Genomic DNA, 25,976 nt, shown 5'->3' with positions numbered 1-25,976 from the left:
CACTCTTTCATAGGAATCAATTAGCGTATCACCCTAGCAGACTGTCATTGTGGAATTCACAAGAGCCTATCCTGAGAGAATAGGCTATAAGATAGATACGTTGCAAAATCTCCTGGAATTGGTTGGAACTCTCTTTTCTCCTGGGTTAAATTCCTGGTTTCCTAATTGCTAGCCAGCATGCTTTTCGTGACATCTTTTGAAAATAGCTCTCTAATCTCCTCTAAGAATACAATGGCACGCAATATGGCACGATTGCTGTGATGTAAGTGTACGCTGGGCACTCTGGAAGAATACAAGAAGAACCACCAACCACGCCAGAGAGGGTCCAGACAGACGTGCTAGAGATAGTGTTTGAGCTGAAACTGGAAAGACAAGGAGGAGTTAGCCAGCCACATGGGTGTTACCCAGGTCTCCGGGTTGTTTACAGGTCTTCATAGGTAAAATTACCTTTTATCCTAGTCCTCAGGAAATGTAGGTGCTATAGCTTGGTTGTAGCTTTTAAACCTGGAGAGACTTAAAAGTGTAGGTTCAGTGTTGTAATAATGACTAAAAAAGGATCATTTTTAATGGTCAATGTCAATTCAGTAGACATTTCTTGAACATCTATATATGCCAGGCATTTCAGAGTACTGGGGCTTAAGCATTAATATGACACTATGTTCTTGTGAGTTTTTGCCAGAAGTCTGAGCTGGCACCCATTATTCAAATAAATGACAAATGCCCAGCAAAGGTCGAGAAATATCCTATTGTGAAATCTCACCTAGGCTTCCCTACACATGCAACCGTTGGATTCTTGCATTATATGACTACGCAAGACTAGGATGTTTGTTTAATTGTTTTTATTATAGAACTTGTAGATTTATAGAAAAATCATGCATAAAATACAGAGTTCTCATATACCAACCAATTATTAACACTTTGCGTGAGTGTGGTACTTTTGTTATAATTCATGAAAGAACATTTTTATAATTGTGCTGTTAACTCTAGTCCATTGCTTACAATAGGGTTCAGTGTTTGCATTGTACAGTCATGTTTGTTTGTTTTTTCTAGTAGTACATTATAAAATTTTAAATTTTTTTCACTAACTACATTTAAATATATAATTCAGTGCTGTTAATTATGTTCAAAATGTTGTGCTACAATCACCATCATCCATTAGCAAAACTTTGATTGTGAACATATCTCATAAAAATACTTTAAGTTAAAATAAATAAATAACTTTACAATCAATCCAAATACAAACTGCGTGCAATTTAAGTATTAACTCCCCATTCCCTATTGCCACCCCAGCCCCTGGTAACCTATATTCTAGTTTCTGACTCTCTTAATTTGCTTATTCTAATTATTCAGTATCAGTGACATCATAAAATATCTGTCCTTTTGTGTCTGGCTTATTTCACTCAACATGATATCTTTAAGGTTCAATCCATTTTTTGCATAAATCAGAATTTCATTCCTTTTTACAGCTGAATAACATTTCAGTGTATTTACTTGTCCATTCATCAGCTGATAGACACTTGGATTGATTCAGTCTTGGCAATGGTGAATAATGCTGCTATAAACATCAGCGTACAAACATCTGTTCAAATCTCTGCTTTCCGTTCTTTTGGGTATATAACTAAAAGTGGGATTGCCTAGTCTTTTGATAACACTATACTTAACTGAGTGAGTAACTACCAAACTGTCTTCAATAGCGGCTGAATAATTTTACATTGCCAGCAGCAGTGAATGAGTTGTTCCTATTTCTCTGCATCTTCTTTTTTTTTTTTTTTTTTGTATGCTGTATGGCAGGGATCACATTTCATTCTTTTTCCACATGAGTATCTTCTTATTGCAGCACCATTTGTTGAATTTTTGTTTGGTTTGTTTTTTGTTTGTTTGGGAAGTACATGGGACAGGAATTGAACCTGGGTCTCCCACATGGCAGGTGAGAATTCTACCACTGAATTGCCCTTTTACCTCCTATATTTTTCTTTTTTTAATAATAGCCATTCTAGTGAGTGTGAAATGGTATCTCATTCTGATTTTGATTTGTATTTCCCTGGTAGCTAATGATGTTCAGCACCTTTTCACATGCTTGTTTACCATTTGTATGTCTTCTATGTAGAGATGTCTATTCAAGTACTTTGCCCATTTTATCTTTATTAGAATAGCTGTGGGTTTACAGAACAATCATGCATAAAATACAGGATTCCCATATACCACCCCATTATTGATACCATGCATTGGTGTGGTACATTGGTTACAATTGATAAAAGCACACTTTTATCAAAATACTATTAATTGTAGTCCAGGTTTAACTTAGGGCTAACTATATTATGCAGTTGCATAGATTTTTTTTTAATTTTTTATTCTATTACCATATATACAACCTAACATTTCCCCTTTTAACCACATTCAGATATATATGTCTGTGCTGTTAGCTACATTCAGAATGTTTACTACCATCATCATTCATGATACTAAATCTGTACATTTTAAGCCTTTAAATTCCCATTGCTTATCCCACCCATCCCCCCTTGACCTATATTCTAGATTCTGAATCTGAGTGTGTTTATTTTAATTTTTGAATATCAGTGAGGTCATACTCTATCTGCCCTTTTGTCTCTGGCTTATTTCACTCAGCATGATATTCTCAAGGTTCATCCATTTTGTCACGTATATTAGAACTTCATTCTGATATATAGAATAATATTCTGGTCTGTATATATACCACATTTTGTTTATCTGTTCATCAATTAATGGACACTTGGGTTGCTTCCATCTTTTGCCAATTGTGAATAATACCACTGTGAATGTCAGTGTGCAAAAATCTGTTTGAATCCCTGCTTTCAATACTTTTGGATGTTTACCTAGTACTGGGATCGTCGGGTCATATGGTAATTCTATACTTAATTTTGTGAGAAACCACCAATCTGTCTTCCATATATAGCAGCACCATCTCACATTGCCACCAGCAATGAACGAGTGTTCCTATTCCTCTGCAACCTCTCCAACACGTCTTATTTTCTCTCTTTTTTCTTTTAATGGGAACCATTCTAGTGGATGTGAAATGGTATCTCATTGTGGTTTTGATTTACATTTCCCGGATAGCTGAAGATGTTGAGTGTCTTTTCACATGCTTTCTGTCCATTTGTATGTCTTCTTTGGAGAGATGTCTATTCAGATCTTTTGCCATTGTTTAATCAGATACTTTATCATTGTTGTTAAGTTGAAGAAATTCTTCATCTATTCTGAGCATTAAACCTTTACCAGATATGTGGTTTCCTAATATTTTCTCTCATTGTATAGATTGCAGTTACACTTTCATGATAAAGTCCTTTGAGGTGCCAAAGCTTTTTATTTTGATGAGATGCCTTTATTTTGTTGTTGTTGTTACTTGTGTTTTGGATGTGAAGTTAAGAAACCATTGCCTTGCACAAGGTCCTGAAGATGCTTTCCTATGTTTTCTTCTAGGAGTTTAACAATAGTGGCTCTTATATTTAGGTCTTTGATCCTCTTTGATTTTTGTATAAGGTGTGAGATAGGGGGCTTCCTCCTTTCTTTTGTAAATGGTGATGGTTTTCCCACAGGAATTTGTGAAAAAGACTGTTCTTTCCCAATTGAGTAGTCTTTGCCACCCTATCAAAAGCAGTTGGCCATAAATGTGAGTGTTGATTTCTGAGCTCTCAGTTCTATTCCATTGGTCTATATGTCTATCCTTGTGCCAGTCCCAGGCTGTTTTGATTATTGTGGCTTTATAATAAGTTTTAAGATTGGGAAGTATGAGTCCCTCAACTTCATTCTTTGTTTTCAAGATGGCTTTGGTTATTTGGAGCCCCTCACTCTTTCATGTAAATTTAATGATTAACTTCCCCATTTCTGCAAAGAAGTATGTTGGAATTTTGTTTGTGGTTACACTGCCTCTGTAAATTACTTAGGGTAGGATTGCTATCTTAACAATATTTAGTCTTCAAATCCATGAACACAGAATGTCCTTCCATTTATTTAGTTCTTCTTGGATTAATTTCAGTGTTTTGTATTTTTCAATATACAAGCCCTTCACATCCTCGGTTAAATTTGTTCCTATATTTTTGACTCTTTTAGTGGCTATCGTAAATGAAGTTTTATTAATCTTTTCAATGAAGCAACTTTTGGTTTTGTTGGTCCTATTGTTTGTTATTCTTTGTTTCATTTATTTTCACCCTCATCTTTGCTTTTTCATTCTTTCTTGTTCACTTTGGGTTTAGTTTGCTCTTTTTCTAGATCCCTTAATTCTGTGGCATGGCTCCGATTTGAGATTTTTCCTTTTTAATGTAAGCATTCAGAGCTATAAATTCCCCTCTCAGCACTGCCTTTACTGTATTCCATAAGTTTTGGTATGTTGTGTTTTCATTTTCATTAACCTCAAGATACTTCCCTCTTCTTGTGATTTCTTCTTTCACCTATAGTTTAAGAGTATGTTGTTTAATTTCCCCATATTTGAGAATCTTCCATGTCTCCTTCTTTTATTGATTTCTAGCTCATTCCATTGTTGTAGGAGAAGATACACTATATGACTTCAATACCTTTGAATTTATTCAGACTTTTTTTGTGACCTGAGATATGGTCTACCCTTGAGATTGTGCACTAGGCAAAAAAGTATATTCTGCTGCTATAGGGTGAGATGTTCTATGTATGTCCTTTAGGTCTAGCTGGTTTAGAGTTTCATTAAGTCTTCTATTTGATCTTCTGTCTAGATGATCTATCTAGAATTGAATGTGGGGTATTGAAATCTTCTAATATTAGTGTAGAACCATCTATTTCTCCTTTCAAATCTGATAATATTTGCTCCATATATTTGGGGCTCTGATGTTAGGTTTAAATATATTTATAATTGTTAGCTCTATCTTGTTGAATTTACCCCTTTATCAGTAAGTAGTGATTCTCTCTGTACCTCTTAACAGTTTTGATTTGTCTATTTTATCTGATATTACTATAGCTACCCCAGTTCTCTTTTGGTTACTATTTACATGGCATATATATATGCATATATATATATATATATATATATATATATATATATAGCATCATTTCACTATCACCCTACTTGTGTCTTTGAATTTAAGGTGAGTCTCTTGAAGACAGCATTTAGTTGGGTCATGCTTATTTTAAGCATGAGAGAGTTTCTTTAAATTTAAAGTCATTACTGATCATAACAAAATAGCAGAAGAAAATTCTGCATTAAATCTTTGTAAATCTCATACCTTTTTTGTCCCTCCTTTCTTCCATTAATGCCTAATTTTATATTATTTGTTTTGTACCATTTTGAGTCCTTTTCACTTCTTTCTGAATATATTTTAATGTATTTTCTTTGTGGTTACCATGGGTTAAAATCTGTCTTCCCAAATCTGTAGCAATCATATTTGACTTGATTCTAACTTCTCTTCAAAAGCATATACTGTTCCTCTATCTCTACATACCTGTGGCCTTTCTATTTTATACTTTTAAAAAATTACATGTCCTCTTTATGCATTTGTGTTAGCACCTGTGAGAGGAAGTGTATTTACATAGCAATATAATAACAATAGTACTGGCATTCATAATTACCCATATTTTGCCCTTACCAGAGATCTTTCTTTATGCTGCTTTATCCACTGTCTAGTGTCTGAAAAGCTCCCTTTAGCATTACTTTTAGGGCAGATTTACTGGTGACAAACTCCCTCACCTTTTGTTATCTGGGAATGTCTTTATATCTCCCTCATTTTTGAAGGAAAGTCTTGCCAGTTATAAAATTCTTGATTGGCAATTGTTTTCTTTTAGCACTTTATTTTGTGTCACTTGTTTTCTTGCCTCCATGATTTCTAATCAGAAAATGGTATTTAATCTTATTGAAATTCCCTTGTACATAACTTGTTGCTTTTCTCTTGTAGCAACTTGTAGAGAACTTGTAGAGTTCTCTTGTAGAACTCGCTCCTTATCCTTGTCCTTGGACAATTTGATTCTTATGAGTCTGGGCATGTTTCTTTCTGAGTTTATCCTGTTTGTGGTTCTAGTTTGGAAGTTGAATGTGCATATTCATGTTCTTCCTTAAATTTTTGAAGTTTTCTGTATTTATTTGAGTATTCATTATGTCCCTTTCTCTCTTCTCCTTCTGGCACCACCACAATGCATGTATTGTTTCACTTGATTTTGGTGTCCCAAAATCTGTTCATTCTTTTTTATTCTTTTATCATTATGCTTCTCAGTCTGAATCATTTCAGTTGCCTTTTCTTCACGTTCGCTGATTCTTTCTTTTGCCACCTCCAATCTGTTGATTTCTTCTAGAGAATTTTTCATTTATTTTAACCTGGAAATAAACTAAGCTGCCAGGCAATAAAGGCATTTATTTGGGATCTTAGAATTGCAATTTGGAGAGTATAGAATCGGGTAGCAATCCAAATGTGTCTCATCTTATTTCTAGGCAAGGGTTTTTAAAGGAAAAGAAGATTACACAAGTTTTTTTTTTGTGGTTGATAAATATTAGTGGTACTAAATTGTTGGTGGTACTCCAGTTGTCCTTCAGGTTAGTTAACTGATCCTTACCTTGTGGTTTATGGTATCCAGATGTCCTTTGAGTTTTCAGGAAGATTGTTGCTTGAAGCTTTGCACGCTGTGGCAGTTTGTGATATCTGGCTGAGACTTGTGCAAGAGTAACCTCTAGAATGACTTCCTGACTCCACTGAAATTTCTTAGCCATAGACGGTTTCATTTTTTTTTTTAACATTTCAGTTGTGTTCTTCAACTTCAGTGTTTCTTTGGAGAGATTCTCATTGTTCATTCATTGTTTTCCTCATATCCTTTAGTTATTTCTCCATATTTTCCTTTATCTTCTTGAACATATTGAGGATCATTATTTAAAGCCTCTATCTGATAAATTCTGAGTCTGGTCCTCTTGTTGATGGTCTCTGTATTTTCATCTTGTTTGTTTGGAGGGGCCATGAGTTCCTGTTTCTTTGTCTTGTAATCTTTTATTTGCACAGTATACATTTTAATATATTAAAGGGTCAAAACTGGGAGTTAGTCCCTGGGCTGTCCCTTAAATTTGCATCCAGCTATTGATATGACAGAGGTTTTCTTGAATGTCAGGAGATAATCAAAACAAAACAAACCAAGTCTAAATGCACCTTTCACTGTCTTTGCAATTTGGCTCTGCTTTGGTTGGTGGTCTGGAGGCCTTCGGAGCTTAGCCCTTCTGTCAAGAAGCCCAGCCCAAGGCAACTGGGGAGTGCTGGATCCTCTCTGTCTTATCTGAGCCTGTGTTGAGCCAGAGCCAGGAGCCTGCTGCTTTTCCTGAGCCTGTGCTTGCTGGAGGCCCTAGGAATTCTCCGTTTGCAGTTTACAGGCGTTTCAGTGACGACCCCCACTACTGCCTTTGAAGTAAGAGCGTACCCAGCATGGGGAGAAGGTTTAAGTGATTTAATCCAAGTTGTCCTTTGCCCTAGTCTGCTTCAACTTGTTTCTTACACTGTCCTAGCTGTCTGCTAGTGGCTTCTCTGCCCTTAGGAAAAATTCTAGGACAGCAAGCCTGAAACATGTACCCTGACTCAGCCGCTCAGACTTCTACCTGATAGATTGCATACTGGGATGCATGTATATCAGTGCCAAACAGGGGGTCACTCTGCTCCTTCTGGAACAGAACCAGGGACCCAAAATGGGAGTGCAAGCTGGCTCCACCCTTTGTTGTAGAAGGGTTGGTGAGGGCCAGCAAGTGCACTAGGAGCTCCTTCCATGGCTATTGAAGCTGCTTTTATTTATTTCAGCACTTGCCTGGTTAATGTAGTCCTTGAACAGTTTTTCTGTAGTTTTGAGGACCAGGAATTAATTGTCTTTAGGATTCTTCTGCCCCCTTTGCCCAGGGCAGGTTGGAACAATGACAGCCCTCAGAGCTTACCCCCAGCAATGTGATCAAAGATAGAGATCTGGGATCAGATCATACACCCCAGAGTGTGGAGGACTACTTTATGTCCCACCCTGGCACCAGCAAGCTAAGCCAGGAGCCAGAGCCCCAATCCGCGCTGCTGCCTGCCACAAGGCTGGGGGAAGAGAGACAGTAAGTGCTGCAGAGAGGGTGATTGTCACCAGTCTTTATCACGGTTTACCAGCGTCTTCCTCCCACTCTTCCTGGCGGCTGCACAATGCTCCCCTAGACGCCGGGATTTCAGTGCGGTTGATCCAGACAGTTCCTGACAGTTCAGTAGCTGTTTTGGTAGAGAAACAGATTCCTGGAGTTTCCTACTCTGCCATCTTCCCAAACAATCCCTCCTTGGCTTTGATGTTTGACGCTGCACGGGTTTTCTTCTAAATATTTGTCAATATTTGAGAAATTTAATTTTAAAAGATCTCTTTTTATCACTTGGCAATGTCGTGTTCAAATTCCTTATACAAGCCAGTGTGAAAGGAAGTTGATAACCCACCACTGCCCACAGATTCCTGAATGTGGCATATGTGGAATGCCTCAGGAAGAGAAAGCCTTCTATGTATTTAAGCAGGACTAGATTGAAGTCAGGTCATGAGGTGATCAGGTGAATACAGTGGCACTGAAAGAACTGGAGAGTCCACCTGTGCAGATACAGATTGTAGTAGCATCAATTCAAGGATCAGGAAGGGGCCACTGTTGCTACCAAAACCACTTCTCAGCACTCCGAAATCCAGGGCCTGGGCACTGAATCACTGAGTTGAGCCCTCATTGTCATTATAGCCACCTTGGCATCCAAGAAAGTAGGACTGAACAGTACTGTAGAAGTGTCTACGAGTGTTTCTGCCGCAGTCAAAGGGACAGGAAGACAGGAAAATGGCTTCCACCTCACTTCTCTTTTCTAAATGTCAAGCCAGTGCAGATTAGGTCATTGGCATCCAGAACCATAGTTGCAAAGGAGTCTAGGAAATATGAGTTTTAGCTTTCTAACCTCTGCAGTTAAAAAAAAAAAAAAAAAAAAAAAGGCACTCTGAAAAGCAATCCGCCATTTCTGACACAAAAGCAAATCCTTTTTACATCCTATTTCTTAACTGTGTTTGGACTCTGCTAGTAAGATCACATGTCACTTACATACAGAGGTGGGAAGAGCCCCCATTTTCTGCTGCGGGAACTATGTGAGTAGTGGGATGATCGTGTTCTGTTTGAGGACCCCTGGGTGAAGAGTATAACCACCACCACGTCAATAACACTGAGTACTACCGCTATGTGCTAAGCACTTAATAAACAGTATCTCATTTCATTCCCTTAATAACTACATGAGGTAATAAATCCTGTTATTTCATCTTAAGTTGCGTAGACTGAACACAGGTTATTAAATGGTTTCCCAAGGGCACACATTAGTAAGCAGGGAAGTTCTGAATATACCTGATTAGTCTGGGGAGTGATTCCTTCTGTGAAGTTGGCCATCTCTGAGGCTGTGGTACCTGTGGGGTCAGCCCTGTCACAGTGACTCTTCAGTGTTGCTACCTTAGGGACATCTGGGTGACAATCCAGGAAATACTGCTATTGACTTGAATAGGAGAAAAGAAAGGCTCAGAGAAGGGGGTATCCAAATTTCCTATTTGCCAGTGTTCAGCTTGCTTGCTTTTTTCAACAAGATGTTTCAGGTACTTTTTGGAGCACCTAGGTAAAATTAAGTAGGAACTATGTTTTCTTTAAGCAGGTCCCTTTGCAGAAATTTTGAATCTACTGAACTACCAAGCCTCACATCTATGTGAGAGCCTTATTTTTAATTAAGACAGAACTCATTTTTTTCTGGTCCTCAAATAAAGCAAGCTGAAGTTGCTGATTCTGTAATACCTGCAGCCACTTCAACCTGTTGAAAGAGATGGAAATTGGGAGAAAGCTCTTTCTGTGGGACTGAGCTGCTTTAACGGATCTTGAAGTTCAGTCCTTACTTCAGTTTGAAGTGAAGCTGTCAACACTCTCGGTTGTAAGCCAGGGTTCAGAATGATGTGCTCTGCTCTGCTTCCCAGACAAGTGCCTGTTTCTCATCATACTAGAGGCATCTGAAATCCTTTGCAAGTTGAGAACAGTCTTATTAAGACTGTGTAAATCTCAGACAGCTTGTGAGCCTCAGGTCCTGGGAGATAGAAAAGACTGGTTGAGCTGGATAAGAGCTTGGGGAGTCTTCGTCCGGGTCCATTCTTATCTGGAACCACGACAACACTATCCCAAAGAGACAGGACTTATGTGCCTAAAGCTCCCTCAGAAAAGATTTCACCACTTTCCTCACTGTCAAGAATTCCTCCTCAGATCAATCTAAATATCTCCTAGGCTAAAGAATTGATATGCCCTGCCTGCAGAGCCTGCTGCTTTCTCCAAAATTAGACGCTCTTGCCTTTAGCAAATATGCATGCCTCTTTCCATCTATATAGCAGTTGATCTCTCTTATCTTAATTCAGATTAGAAATAAGAGATAGACACTAATATCGTGGCATAATAGGAGTGTGTATTTGGTGCTTAATAAATATTTACTGAGCAAGTTATTCTTTATGCAGACCTGAGATGGCCTTCCTGCATCCCAAAATAACAATGAGAATCAATACTTCAGCACCGGTCACTCCTTAGTAGACAAGGACAAGTAATGGCTAGTCAGCATATTTTTATCCCCAACACAGTCTAAGTATCTGTTACCACTGCCCTTTAAATCATAGAAAATGAATGAGCTCTCTATTTAATTCCTGAATCTGGAAGCCATTATAAGGCATATGTGAGTTCTTAGCATTTGGAGAGATTAGAAGACTTTTGAATCCTCTGTACCATGCCTAGAACATAGGGAATACTTCACTATATAGAATCAAGGCATTTCCAGTAAGACCTGGAAGTTTTATCGAGTCCTCTTCACAGAGGTACAGTCTTCTCAGTAACAATTGTACCGTGGTCTCCAGGGAATAGACATCTGCTTTGAATGATGCCCTGTAACACATCATTTCCAAGGTTACACTTCAAAGGATCCCACTGTTCTCTTTGTGGAAGATATTTCTTCTTAATACTTCGTTAAGAAAACAACTGTGCTCCAGCTGAGATATTTAACTTAGAAAATATGTGATAAGTACTGTAAATGTGCCATTGCTCTGTTGCATTTAGCAGTATATATAAAATCACAGTGGTATTAAAATGAAATGCCATCTTCCACAGGAACCCTTGCCATTACTCATATTAACCCCAGCTTGGTGAGTGATGAATTCTTTATTGTATAACTCATTTGCATTTTTTATTATCATGGTTGGTCAAAAATGAGCAGTGTTAATCCATCATGGTATGGTAGACTCACACAGACCTTGATTCAGGCTGTAATTCAGCATCAGAATTAAGTTGAACCATATGATATTGCTACTCTGTGATTTTAAATGGTCAGAAATCAGCATTTGCATGTGATTCAGCCTCATAGCTCTGTGATCATCAAGTTCATTAATTTCTCTGAGCTTCCATAACCTCAACTGTAAAAATAAAATGATAATGTCTACCAGGAATGTTGTAATGACTGCATGAGATAGTTTATTCAAAGCTTCTAGCACAATGCCTGGCCCGTGGTAGGTACCCAGTAGATTCTCCTTTATAGTTGGTGTCACATACAAATGATATCATTTCTGTCTATCAGTTACATAAACTTTTCTTTTACTTTGAGAAAGAGAAGAAGGAAAAGACCAACACTGCAGGTTTTGTTAAATCATACTGGCTCACGTTAAAAAATAGTAATATTTACATATTAGGGTGGCTAAATAATATCTCATTACCTGAATAAGGTGTTAAGCTCAGAACATTAAGTTAGATGCAGTTCTTCTATTTTTATGGGCTCTCAAATCACTTTTTGTACGAAAATGATACAAACAGTTTGGCACCACTGTGTATTTGAGAAGAGGAAGGCACAGTGAAGTCGATTGTCCCAGAACTTTCAGCAAATGAAAGGGCTGACACAAATTCAAGAAAAGTTTCCACGGTCTGGATACAGAACCTCACCACAGGAAATTGTTTCATTGCATTTCATAAAGACTGTATATCAGTTAGCATTTTAACTCTGTCCGGGATCACCAATCCGTCTTTTTGCCCCAACATGATATGATTGAGTCAGTTTAGCCTAAAAGACCTCTAGTTTATTACCAGTGACTTTCTTGTTATTAAGTGACCTGAGGAGGCTTTGATATCCTTTCTAAGATCATATTATGGGGCCTTGCCATTTTTAATGATCCTTGCCCCTGCAGACTTCATATATGTGCTCATTTAGATAATGAGAGGAATCCACGTGTACTGTATAAGACATTGAATTCCCTGCATAATATGAAAGAATATTAAACATTGGACTCTGAAAAGATTCTGTTGAAATTTCATTAATATTTATAACCGGTCTGTGGGACTAGGGGAATTCTTCAGTGTAAAATATTCCAAATTCAGATTTGTAAGATTGAAGCATTCTTGAACTTAAATATAGTTTTCCATACTGAAATAGATTTTTATTATAAATACACCTGGTGAATTTTTTGTTACTGTTGTTACATATCCTTACATTATTTTAGAGTCAGAAAGGCATTTTAGACCCTTGAGCACAATCGAACCTAATCCCCTCTTTTTTATTAAAAAAAAAAAATGCCTGTTTCCTTTTCTGCTCTTTTAATAATAGTGGTTTCTCAGGAGTAGCTAACAATATCATAAAGATTATAGTCCCTTTGATTTAAGGACTTCTGCCAAAATACCCAGATTCAACCTTTTATTTTCTTGTCAAAATATAGCAGGAAGAGTAAGTCCATCGGTCTTATTGGTGAAGATGGTAAGAATACCAACAGGAAACCAGTTGATTCCCTCTGAAAAGGACCAGAAACATTCAATGTTATAGGAAATTAAAACTTTACGATCTGATTAGTCTCATTCTTCCAAATTCAACATGTTATAATATCGAGGCAAGAATTTCACAATGAACCAAATGAGCTAGCACAAATCTTTAGGTCAAATTCTCTAGCCTGAAGGTCTATATTTCATCTATTCAGAGAATCCTTTTGAACAGTTAGTTACAAGTCTAAAGCCAAACCCAATTATGCAACTGCAGTGATAAAATGATTTTCTTAGAGGCAAACCAGTATGCTGTCTCAAGGGGAAAACCTTGCCCAATTCAGGAAAAGAGTCCAAACATAATACCACTTAACATACAAAATTTCATAGGGGGCACGATGCTGAGTAGCCAGAATAATAATGCATAATAAGGGGCGGCTGCTTATTGTTGGTGAGTATTGGGAAAGTGGAGCATTTTAGTGGACTGTCATCATAGAAAACCAAGGCTCTCTTACACATTGCAGAAGAACTCCAGTGAGATCCTGAAAAACCAAGTGTGAGTTAGGATAAATCCCCTGCTCTAGGGACCTGAGTAAGGTCCAATTAAAGGACTTTGAAATCCTTCCATTTTTCCTTTTGGCAGTACAAATAAAAACTGCAACAGGCTAAAAATCTCCTTGTGTCCCAGGATAAATAGATGTTTTCATAAAACTTGGGAGGTCTTAACCAAAGAAAAAACTTTTCCCGAAGAGATCCTGAAATATATGTACTGCCACTAAATGTAACCGTTTTCATTAAATGGACAGAACCTATGGAATTTTAAAAGGAATTAATGCCTGGACATAGAGGAAAGATTATTCCAGCCCTAGCAATAAGCAGAATTCAGAATGAGCATGTGAGATTAAACATAACATGTTCGGAATGGTTCTTAAATGCCTCCCCTTCCCAACTCTGATCCTTTCCCTCCTCCACTCTTCTCCTGACAACTGAGCCACTAATCCCTTGGCTCTTTAAGCCCAAATCAGGAATAATCTTTGGTTCCTTCTTTTTCATCACCCCAAAGTTCAATCTGTTACCCAAGACCCTTTCCCCCATGATATGACTAGCCCTTAAAGGATATTCCTACAGCACCCTCCATTACTAAATCATACTGATTCTGCTTCCAAATAGACATGGAACCCACTTCTCTTCATCACCACTGTCACTACTTTTCCAAGTCACCTTCTTATCTTTGCTGGGGCTTCTCCATACTTGCCCTTCTCCAGTTCATTCTTCACATAGCCAAAACGGTCTTCCTAGAACAAATCTGTTCATGCCACTCACTTTTCTGTTTAAAACCCTTTATGATGCCTTTCCTTTGCACATAGGATTAAATCTCACATCCTGCATGACCTACAAGACCCTTAATAGTCAAGTACGGGGGTCAACAAACTTTTTCTTGTAAAGGTCAGATGGTAAGTATTTTAAACTTTGTGAGCCAGAGGTGTCTGTTCTAACTACTCGGCTCTACTGGTATGTCAATGGCTATAGAGAATATGTAAAGGAATGGATATGGCTATGTTCCAATAAAACTCGATCTAAAATATATTGGTAGTGGTCCAGATTTGGCCTGAGGACCATGTTTCCCAAACCCTGTTCCAGTACATTTCTATCTCACTGGCCCTGAGAATACTTAGCTCTCCAGTCACACATACTTCTCTTTCCTGCCGTGGTTTTTCCCCACCTCCAGATGTTTGTATACTATATTCTCTCTGCCTAGATTGTCTCTCTGCCTAGACTATCTTAAATGTCACTTACATAAAGGCCTTTCCTGAATTACCAATTTAGGTTTCTTGTCATACTCTTTCATAGCACCCTATATTTTTTATTAATCTTCATTAACCATACATTAATTTGTGTGATCATTTGTGTAACGCCTATTTCGCTTTCAATTTATAAATCTATAAATGAAGAGATAGAGTTTGCTTTGCTCATCTCTGTATGAGCACACCTGGCACAGGGCTTAATATATAGTAAGATCTCAAATATTTGTTAAGTGCATTAATGAGATCTATTAAAACATGAGAGAAGAAAACAAAGGATAACAATTTGGGGATCTCAGATCTGAATTAGGAAGTGCTTTATATTAAGTCCATTCATATGTATATCATTTAAAACAGTCTTTTTATTATTATTGGCATAATAATAATAATGCATGTCTCCAAATCTTAATGCCACAGAGGCTTACCTGTGGCTTACACAGAGTGGATGTAGGTTAGACAACCCTACTCTACGTTCTGTCTCTGCCAGCTGGGACTTGAGCCCCTAAGGTCAGCGTGGAGGTAAGAAAGGAATGGAAGAGGCACAACAGCTTTTAACAGCCTTGGCCTAGAAGTGACACACTTCCCTTCCCTTGTAGTCTATAGACCAAAACTAGTTACACTACTTCAACTGCCAGGTAGACTGGTTATTGTGAGGGAGCACATGGAATATTTGGTATGAACTATTTCTGCCAGAGAACGTAAAAAAAAAAAAAAAAGCTTGAAATGCAATTCCTAATATTGGTAAAATTTGGCTATAGAAATCTACTATAAACCCCACAGATTGGTATACTACGTGTTATGTTTTACCAATTTTGAGATGCTGTTCTAAAGTTTAAACTTACCTCCTTGACGGTAAATCTCACTTAGTAGTAATCTTTCCTGTCTCACTCTCATGCATCTCTCAAACTCTTTCCTACAAAGACCTTTAGTGCTTACTGGAGGAAAATGTTCATTCTTTAATCATTTTGTGTTATGTTTATGATTTTTCTATATACTCTGTATATTTTGCTAATCATTTTTTAAAGACTTCTATGGCACATTTCTTTGTAAAAGTGAAAGATCAGAATCTAAAATTTCACTATAGGGGAATGATCTGTGCAATATAGGACTATATGTATTTCCCTTTACTTGCCCAAATTATTTAAGTCCACATGTTATTCATTAACCATACATTCAATAAATATTTATTACACTCCAACTTTGGGCCAGGCATTGTTCTAGGTGTCCAGGTGAATAAGATAACCAACATACTGTAGTTTATATTTTACAGGGGATGTTAAAACATATTCCAGCAAAATAATAAGAAGTTAGAATTCCTTATGAGCAAATTTCAACAACATTTAATGTGATGCTCTCTTTATTTTCTTCCTGTTATTTCCGCAAAATTTTCAGGATATGTTTTAAAGTTTGTAGAATTGAAGTGGGGTATGTCAATGAGAAATTGTCTTTTCATCTGGCTGGTAATCCTAGTCAGTTTTTTAGCAATCCCTGAGTCTCACAGGAATATAAAAATATACCTTCTTTTAAAGAGACAGTAATAAGTTCTGAGGCCGTATCTTTTCCATCAGAGGGGGGTGGAAACACTCCTCTAATTTGAAATCTGTCTCCTGAGACTTATCCTTCTTACTTGTATGACATGCCTGAAGGTATTCTGGATAGAAAAGCTTCTCACAAAACCAGATCTGCTTCTTGCATACACACGTGAAAGCGGGAGCCTAAGGCATAGTGGAAGTAGAATGGATTCTAACTTGAATTCTGGGCCACGTAGAAACTTTCCATGGCCAGGAAACTTCTGAGTACCGTACCTACAACATGGATTCTGTGTAGATCTGCAGGGGTTTATCTTTGCTGTGGAATCTGGAAATCTTGCCTCTTTGGTTTACCACAATGGAAACCTTCAAGAAATTACTTCTTTTGTAGAGGTCTGAATTACTGGAAATCATTAGAATTTCCAATTCAGTAGTTAGGTGTGATAGGAATAACTCATAAGTCTGAAGTCTAAAAATGGGGATGGGGTGTTATCTGAGACCCTATATGAGGCAGAAATATTTACATGTCTTGAGCTCTGATTCGCACAGTATATATCTGGGGGTGTAATAAACCACAGGTATGCCTCACAGCCTCTCCACTGCCTCCTTGTTCCCCTTTCCATACCAATATCTAAGTATATATTTGCTTCTGTGGGTGCCAATTGTATCTCAAATTGTAAATAAGAAACTTCATCCTCTAAAAACTATTTCTACATAAGAAAAGAAAAGAAAACTTTTCTATAGCCTCAATTTAGAATAAATTATGCGAGGAGTTTGAAAACTAAAAAGGGGTAAAATAATAAGTAGAACAATGTCATTCAACCTTTTAAAACCCTCATGCTGATAAACTTTATTGAACCTAGCACTGTGTCCAGGCACTGTACTTTACATCTTTTATCTCGTATAATCCTAGCAAGAACACTATAATTAGATCAATATTATCCCCATTTTATATATGAGTAAACCAGAGCTTAGAGAAATTATATAAAACCATGGCTGCAGTCTGAGCTTCATTTGTCTCTAATACATCTTTTTTTGATAAATGTAAAAATCTCTATTAGAGATCTTAATAAAACTCCCCAGAGAGACTTGTCTCTTCTACCACCACCCACCCGGCCACATGCTGGGATTGACTGATCCCTGGAATCTAGACTCTTCTTTTTCAAATTTTTCTTCAAGCTATAACTTTGTCATTTGTATGCTGAAAACAACAGTGGCTTTTAAAATTTTTAAAAATTCATCTTCTAAAGATGAGATTATAAACCTTAAATGACTTATTTCAAACCTCACTTACTCCCTCACCCCTTTCCAAGATTCAAGTGAGTCAGTTAATGCATGCCTTCACCACCAGCCCCAGCACGTCACTCCGCACTGACCGCACCGTCAACACCCCAGAAACAGAAGAGGCCTTGAGAAATCTAGTCCTGCCATCACTTACATGGCAAATGGCATTCACACGCATGCCACACTTCATGAGGATAACTCAAATTATGAGGAATTCTTAGAGGCCAAGCATTGCCTCCCACTCAAGACCACATATATCAGAATATATGTGGGTGAGAATAAAGTTATTTTGGGGAATCAACTTGAATCTTCCTTATGTCTTTAAAGGGTAAACCATTCCCAATCCTGGATACATTAATTTAATTAGTATTAGTTACGTGTGACTCTCCAGAGTGTTGTGGCACTTGTGAATCATTTATCCATTTCAGTGCATGAATCGTGTTTCTGTGGTATGTTAAAACTGTTATAGGGTATAGCACAGCCAAAACTAGATCAACGCTTTCTTAAGCAATTTGATATTTTTTTCTTACCGTATTACAAGATAGCCCATTGTATCTCACCTCAAGAGTAGAATAGAGGTCAGGGCCCTAAAATCCAGGATAAGCTCAAGGATTGAGAAAGTGAAAGCTCAGATGAAGGGAACTATTTCTGTCATATTTACCCTGTGGATCCTTAATTTTAGCCTCTTCTTTGAGGACCCGAAATTGCTACACTAGTGAGAGCATGGACTGCCTGAGGGCAGTATAGGTGGTCAGGGAAAGGTTGAGAGTCACTTCTGAAATCACCACTAACTAGAGCGCCATGCTATGGACTCAGAAAATGAAGGCTGATAGGAATCTTAAGAAGATGGCCTTATCTAACCCCTTTACATCACATAAGAAGAAACTGCAACCCAAAAGGGACTCTTCTAATAATTCTTGGATCATGCTTTCTAAAGAAAATACTCAAACCTCATGTTCTTTATATATTGGAGATATAAAGTAAAATAAAGGGCAGGCTAGAGAAAAGGGAAGGGAAGGGGGAAAAAGAAAGGAAGGAAGGAAATTATACTGATAGTTACCTACTTCTAGTAGTAAGAAATATGCTATATGACAGACACAGTATGAAATACTGCATACATTTTGGATAATTTAGGTGGAAAGTGACATAAAACCCAACTCTTAGTGGCTTAAACATAAGGAATTTATTGGCTTATGTTCCTGAAAAATGCAGGATTTCTGGATAGGTTCAACCAACATTGTGAAGACTTAGCTTGTATATACTTCTTGGCTCTGCTTTCTACTCCATTGGATTCTCAAGTGCCAAGCTGACAAAAATAGAGAACCCGTTTCCTCAAAACCTCAACACTAGTCCTGGAATTGAATCTCATTGATATGATTGGCCTGGCTTGACTTACGTACCCGCTCCTGAACCAGTCACTGTGGCCAGGAAGATGGGATTAATATCAGTTTAACCCAAGTCACCCTTATCAGGACTGATGGTAGGGGAGGGGCGATTCCTCTGAAACAAAGTGTGGGTACCATTGCCCCAGAAGAGCCAGGGGATGCTGAGCAGATATGTCCAACACACAGACATTCATAAGATCCTCATAACTTGCCCAGAGGTAAATATTTAATTGCACTTTAACCTCTGTCTCTCTAAAGGATACTGATAATCCATTAAGTAGATTGCCAAACAGAAGACCCTTCACCATTTATGAACTGGTTTGAGTCCCTTCGTGAGACCCAAAGTCAGCCCAGGAAAGGAAATACTAAAATGATTTGAGTGGGCAATTTTATATTTTTCCTTCCTAGAAGTGGAAGTACTTCATGCCTTGTCTACCAGTCCCAAGCCTGCCCGTAATCCCCTATTTAAGTCAGCCATTCCCACTGACCCCAATTTAAGTCATCCATTCCCACTGACCACTATTCTTGCCTTGTTGGTTTTGAAGATTTGGTTCCAAACCTTAATTCTTCCATCTGCTCTCCTCTCAGGCTAGAGAGGCTTACCATATGCCTCGAAGTGGTAGAAAATTATCCCACAGGCCCAACCCAGCCCCTGTTCCAGCCCTCCTGACTCCATCCCATAACCTCTAGCTTCCAGCACTCCTGAGTATTATAGAAGTAGGCAATGTGTTATTTATTACTCAGGTAGTTTGGATTACTAGTGCATGTTATTTACTTTCTCAACTGGCTGGAGAAGTGAAAGCATACCCTTCTGTGAACAATTTTCCATTGTTTACTGGAAGATTATTTCCTGAATTTGTATACATTTACTTATGCTCAGACTCTGGGGAAACATCTTCTGACATAACTATAAGGGAGTTCTCATCTTATTTCCAGTTCATCGTGTGGGGTTTTACACACTTGTTTATATTTAACTCAAATGCCTATCAGAATGGTTATCTTATATGGGATTGTTTACAGGGTGACCGTGTGTCTTGTTAAACATAAGAAAGCCAAACATATATAGTTTGGGTTAACAAGGATTACAAATATACATGTGTATCAGTTTTAAACTTCCCTTCCTATGTTTTATTTTAAATAGCAAATGCATACATGCATAGATATATTAATACCCACAGACCTATAATAAACAAGTCAAAGACCAAAAGAAGACAAAAAATGAATAGGTATTAGTTTTTAAAAAGCTGTTATTTCTAACCTAACCCAATGATGGAAAAGTTCTGTGAGTCACATATGGAATTGCAGCTATAATTGTTCAACTGTGAGCATTTGATGTTGTCAGTTTCTAAATGTTTCATTGTTTGTTCAGTAGAATTGATCTCATCCTGTTTATTTAATAGATACAGAAAAGCTAGCTTTATCTATCCATGCTCTCTGGTGCATGGGTAGATACTTTATTCATCTATTCTTTACTTCATTTATTCATCTATTCGTCCTAATATTTTAATTATTGTCAGTTTCTAAATGTTATCATGTGCCAGACGTTGAGATAGATTTTAGATTTAGAGATTTAAAACAAGACAGGATTGCTCGCCTGCCACGCCAGACACCCGGGTTCAATTTCCAGTGCCTGCCTATGCAAAAAAAAAAAAAAAAAAAAAAAAAGACAGGATCAATACATTCAGGTAGCTTTCAGACTAGAGAGAAATCAAACAAACTCACAATTAAAATATAATGTGATAACTGAGTCCAGGGAGCCCTTTACTCCCATAGTGATCATTTTCTGAGATTTAGATTACCCATCAGTGAAGTGGAAGGTAAGAGTGATGATACGATAAAACCTTGCTGATGTCAATCCTTTGAAACAGAGTCAGGCTGCCAGGTAGGTTTTCCAGAGAACACTCAGTGAGCACTTACTATGTGCCAAACCCCTAAACCTCCTCATTTTACATGGGTTCAAGGGTTTAATCTGCCCCGTAATCCTGAGGTTAACACTACTGTCCCCAGAAGAACAAGAAAAAGGCAGATCACTGCAAAATTAATATATACAAATAGCCAATTTGTGTATAAAAATATGTGCAACCACACTCACAAGTAATCAACTGAAAACTAAAACTAAAATAAGATACATTTTAAATCTCTCAGATTGGCAAAATAAAAGAATTTGAAGGCACCCAGTTTGTTTTCACAGTTGGTAAGACTGTGGAAAATAAAAACTCTTGCCTGCTATTGGTAGGAGCATTGTTTCAGAGGGCCGTTTAACTATATCTAAAATAACTTAAAATGTGCTTACCTACCCTTTGACCCAGCAATTCTATTTTTAGGAATTTACGCTACAGATATCCTCAAATAAGTTCAACAAAGACATGTGAATAAATGTGTTCACTGCAACACATTTGTAACAGCAGCAAACTAGAAAAAACTAAATGTCCAGCTGTGGAAGACTAGCTAATAAACCATGGTAATTCCATATTATTAAATTAACTAGATCTACATAAAATTATATCCAAGATATGTTAAATGAACAAAAGCAAGTTAAATAAAAAAATTCATGGTAAGTTTTTATGTCCATTTTAAAGAGATCGGTAAATATGCAGGTTCATGTGTCAAAACTTTTGTAAGAACAAGTAATCTGTTGGCAGTGGTATACCCCTGGGGAGTATACACTCAGACTGCCAGGTCAGAGATAGAAGCAGTACTTTTATTTTTCATTTTGCACTCTTAGTGCTTGAATAACTTTTTTATAATTCTGTAATTTAAGTAAAACTCATCTCACAATACCATAAATAGTTTCATAGTATTGTTTCTTTAAAGATTAACGTTGTGTGTAATAATATTAGGGAATCTGCGAAGTCCTATTTAATTTTGTTTAGAACAGATATTTCCAACAAAATATATTTGTCCAAAGATTGTGTTGTTTCTCTTTTGTCTAATAACTATTAATATGCCATGGAACATACTGTGGGGAAATACTGACCTAAGGAATCACAGAAACATTCTAACCTGCCTCAAGTCGCACAGCCAGGGAATGGGGAGAAAGGGCTTCTGACTCACAGTCCAAAGCTCAACTGATATAACTCAAAAACCACACAATCGGAGGGTGAAAGGGACTGAGTTTTCACAATAAATGAAGTTTATCATTTTGTCAGGAGTGAAAAACAAATAACACTCCAGAATTTTCTATAAATCTTAGATGGCACATCATAGTTTCCTAGGAAGATTTAGGTACTACCTTCAGTAGGAAGGAAAAAAAGAAGCACTTGTAAACTTGAGTTATATTTCTTGTATTTTAAAAGAGTATCATCTCACCCTTATCGTTTCACCCCTCTTTCAATAGATATTTTACGTTTCAAAAGGTGAGGGGAGGCTTTTCAGGTAATTTTGGTTTCTAAGTGCTGACAAGACCGCAGTTTCCCCATTCCTTTCTCTCTCTGAATCAGGAATACTTTTTTAGATGAGGTTATCTTTATGTCTTCCAAATAAGGCTGCTCATTTCAAAACTCCTCATCTGTTTTACTTGGATATTTAGAATTGTTATTATCACTGAATACAGCCCCCTACCTCCAGGGAAATAATACAGAAAAAAATAAAGTTGGTCTTTCTCCACAAAGATGAAAGACTAAAAATAAAAGTATTTAAAGGGTAGGACAGTGAGTAAAGCCACCTTTTCTCTATGCCTGGTCCAGGTCGTCATTTCAGAGGTTTGTATTTCCAGAACTTTACCCTTCAGTTAAATCATTTAAAGCTGTGTTTAATGAATGTAAATGCTACCAAAGTCCCTGCAGCAGATAAAGTTGGAGGTAATGAAGTTACCCAGGGCTCTTGCTGCTCAATTTTGGCTTCTGTAGCCTATATATAAGAGCTAGGTTTGAGATTTTTTTAAAAAAGCAAATAAAATCTGCAGGTGGTCCCTCTGAATAGTGAAGCCTCGTTCCTGATTCGGGGCCAGCAGTAGACACACAGAACAGCAGACATGCTGCCAAGGAGGAGGAATGCCAAATGGCAGAATGCTATATGCTTGTTTGGCTTGGCTCTGCTAGAAAGGCAAGGAAGGGGAGAAAGAAAGACATCAGGAGCACACACTCTTCCCTCTCAGCCTCCCCTTCCCCTCCCCACCTACCTACCCCATCTATCCTCTGCTATTCTCTCATCATCAAGGGCAAGTTAGATTTCACGTTGGATTTAACTGATATGATTTGTTTCTTTCCTTACATTTGCTGCTAAGCCCCAGAGCCTTATAAAAGAGCTAAATTGTAATAAGAACTCTTTGCGGTTAGAAGGCAAGGATAGTTGAGCCAGTTCCATATGGAGTAGAGAGAAGGAAACTTACCACCAACCTTCACTGGCCTGTGAGTTTCCTGCCAGGAGGAAAAAGTTGACCACCACCATTCCCCCAACCTGGGTGACTTTCAAATCCTTAGAACAGATATTTCTTCACATGAATCTGCTGTTTTCTGAACTTCACTTGCATACATTGTCGATACTACACCACTTAGGAGATGACAGTTCTCTATTTTTGCATGAATTTCATCTCTCCCACCAAGATGTAAGCTCCTCAGAGGTCTCAGTTGTGGTTCTCATGGCACCAAGCACTGCACTAGACACCCACATGCTCATCCTATTGAATTAATGAGGGATTAAAGATTCCACACATTTCCTGATGCTCTTGTTCTGCAACTATAGTGCCTGCCACTTCTTTTTTCTCTTTAGTCCTCTACCTCCTTGTCAAAGATGGAACATAGAGCTGCACTGGGGGAACCCAAACTCCGAGGCTTGGAAGATGCTGCAAAAAGTAATAATAAAATTTTTCAGATGGTAACGATCTCTAAGGTATTTGCATGTGAATAGGGTGTCTCAATGTAAAGGTATGAGAACTAGTCTGAGGGCAGAGACTGACCTAAGAATGTACATTCCCCATTATTGCAAAGATAGAAAATCAGAAAGGTGAGAAATCTGGCTCAGAAATGGAAGGAAAATACCTAAGTTATTTTTTCCCAAATACTCAGTTTTCTTAACAATATAAAAAATGCATTAAGCTTCTGATATCCTATTGTAAGTATTTAATATATTTTAGGATTTTTTTCCAGAGATATCTATTCCAATTCATTGACTATCCTTTGTCAAACAGTACCAGACTGTTTTAATCATCATAACTTTATAATGCATTTAAATATATAGCAGAGCAACTCTATACGAACTGATTTTTTTCACAAAAATCTTCTTTTTTTTTTTTTTTTTTACATGGGCAGGCACCAGGAATAGAACCTGGGTCCTCAGGCTTGGCAGGCAAGCATTCTTACCTGCTGAGCCACGTGGCCCACAAAAGTCTTCTTAAACATTCTTATCCTTTGTTTTTCCTTTAGAATCATTTTATCAAATACCAAAAAATCTTGTACAATTAAGAATTTTTCTCACTAGTTGTGGCTGATCTATAGGGAAAACTATTTCAAAAAATTTTAATTAATTTGATGGATTTTTACATTGGTTCACTTCAGTTTTCAGTGAAATTATTTTTTTTCCTTCCTAATAATTATGTTTTATTTCTATTTTTTTTCTTTCTTACTGCTCTAGGCTGAGCAATGTTAAATACCCTTGGTGTTTTCAAGCATCCTTAGTTTTGTTCTGATTTTATTGTGAAGTTATATATTATTTCATTGTAAAATATAAACTATTGGTGGCTTAAGAAAGAATCGCCTTTTGAGGAAGTCACCTTTTATATACTGTATTTTTTTTCATGATTGCTATTAAATGTTAATCCTTTTTAAATATATATATTTAGATTGTCATGTTTTTAATGTACCTATTAATATGATACATTTACAATAGATTAATGTTAGAAAAATCTATATGGTTATATTTTTTAAAATATGACAACCATTTTACACATGGATTTCAATTTTTGTTCATAAGGTGGAAAGTCCATAGTTTAGCATATGTGTTTATGTGTACATGTACATATGTGATGTGTGTTCACAGTCAACATTATTACTAGCTTGAAAGTTTGAAAGAAATCACAAGTAAAACATTTAGGTCCTGAGTCTTTTTTTATGTTTAATCAATGTTGATAACTTCCAAGTAGAATCACTCTCGGATATAAAAATTTATTAGTGTACATATGGATGTTTTTACAGCTTTAAAGAACTTCTCTATATCTGATAAATGCTAAACTGCAGAGGAAGACAATGCAGCTGCTTGACTGTCTTTGAGTAGAATAGAACAAAAGAAAAACAACCAAAAAAGAAATGTAATGTCTCCCCCTGAGAGGCCAAACCACAAATCCACCCTCAGGCAAATTTGATGCCAGCATTTTCTAAAAAGCTAGTTTAAGTAGTCATGGGTAGTAGTGATCCCTAAGGCATCTGGGAGAAGCAAAAGCATATCTTCAAGAAGAATATTCTTTAAACGTTGACCTCAAAGAATTTCTCAGATAAAGGTCCTAGAAACATGAGCTCATAATAAAAAAATTTTAAAACCTTTGAAAAAACGAAGCACACAAGAAAAGAAGCCATGATTAGCAATAGCCGTCTGAAATAACAACAATAAAAAACAGAATCAGATTGATAAAAAGTGAAGATTTTAGACTAATCAGGCATACAGTACAAAATAACTATATTGAATAGGTTTAAAAAGAAAAAGGCAAAAGTATGACTAGGGAGAAAGATTATCAAAATTGATCATGCAGATCTGAAAAAGAGCCAAGTAGAAGTTTATAAATGAAATATAAAAGAATTAACCATCAGAATAAATACAGGTATTGGTTGGAAAAGAAAGATAAATCAGAAGAAATTACATAGAATATAGCATGAGTAGACAAAGAGAAGGAAAATGTTAAAAATAGATCAAGACTCATGAAGTACAGAAGAATAGTCTCTAAAATATATCTAATTAGATAATATTTCCTTCTCCCCCTTCTTTTCTTATGGAAGAAGTACTCACTGAACAATTTCAGAGCTAATGATAAAATGAATATTCAGATTCAGCAAACCAAATGAAGTCATTTAAGTGAAACTACGGAACACCAAAGGCAAAAAGAGAGCTTTAAAAGCAGCCAGATATGAAAGAAAAATTACCTATAAAGGAGCTAAAATTAAATTACAATAGCAAATGCAAACGACAAGGAAAACTTCAAGACAAAAGCAATGTGCTATGTCCAGGGGAGTCCCAGTTGGTGCTTATTTCTCATCAGAAGCCATGGAGGCAAGAAGGCTATGGGTTGCAATACTTAAAGTGCTGA

At 37.0% G+C, this 25,976-nt stretch overlaps 1 protein-coding gene and 1 long non-coding RNA gene across 6 annotated transcripts in view; one reads left to right on the top strand and one right to left on the bottom strand.

The window, feature by feature from the left end:
• Nucleotides 1–25,976, top strand: part of RNLS (renalase, FAD dependent amine oxidase) — a 416,087-nt gene that overhangs the window by 354,925 nt on the left and 35,186 nt on the right. The gene's annotated exons all lie outside the window — the stretch shown is intronic.
• Nucleotides 12,403–25,976, bottom strand: part of LOC143653943 (uncharacterized) — a 53,518-nt gene continuing 39,944 nt past the window's right edge. The window contains exon 3 of the long non-coding RNA XR_013161616.1: nt 12,403–12,777. This is a non-coding gene — a long non-coding RNA (uncharacterized LOC143653943). The remainder of the gene's footprint in view (nt 12,778–25,976) is intronic.

This window comes from Tamandua tetradactyla, chromosome 13 (genome assembly GCF_023851605.1).
Source record: "Tamandua tetradactyla isolate mTamTet1 chromosome 13, mTamTet1.pri, whole genome shotgun sequence".
Taxonomy (NCBI): Eukaryota; Metazoa; Chordata; class Mammalia; order Pilosa; family Myrmecophagidae; genus Tamandua; species Tamandua tetradactyla.
Note: the sequence above shows the minus strand (reverse complement) of the source record. Positions and strands in the feature narration are given on the sequence as shown.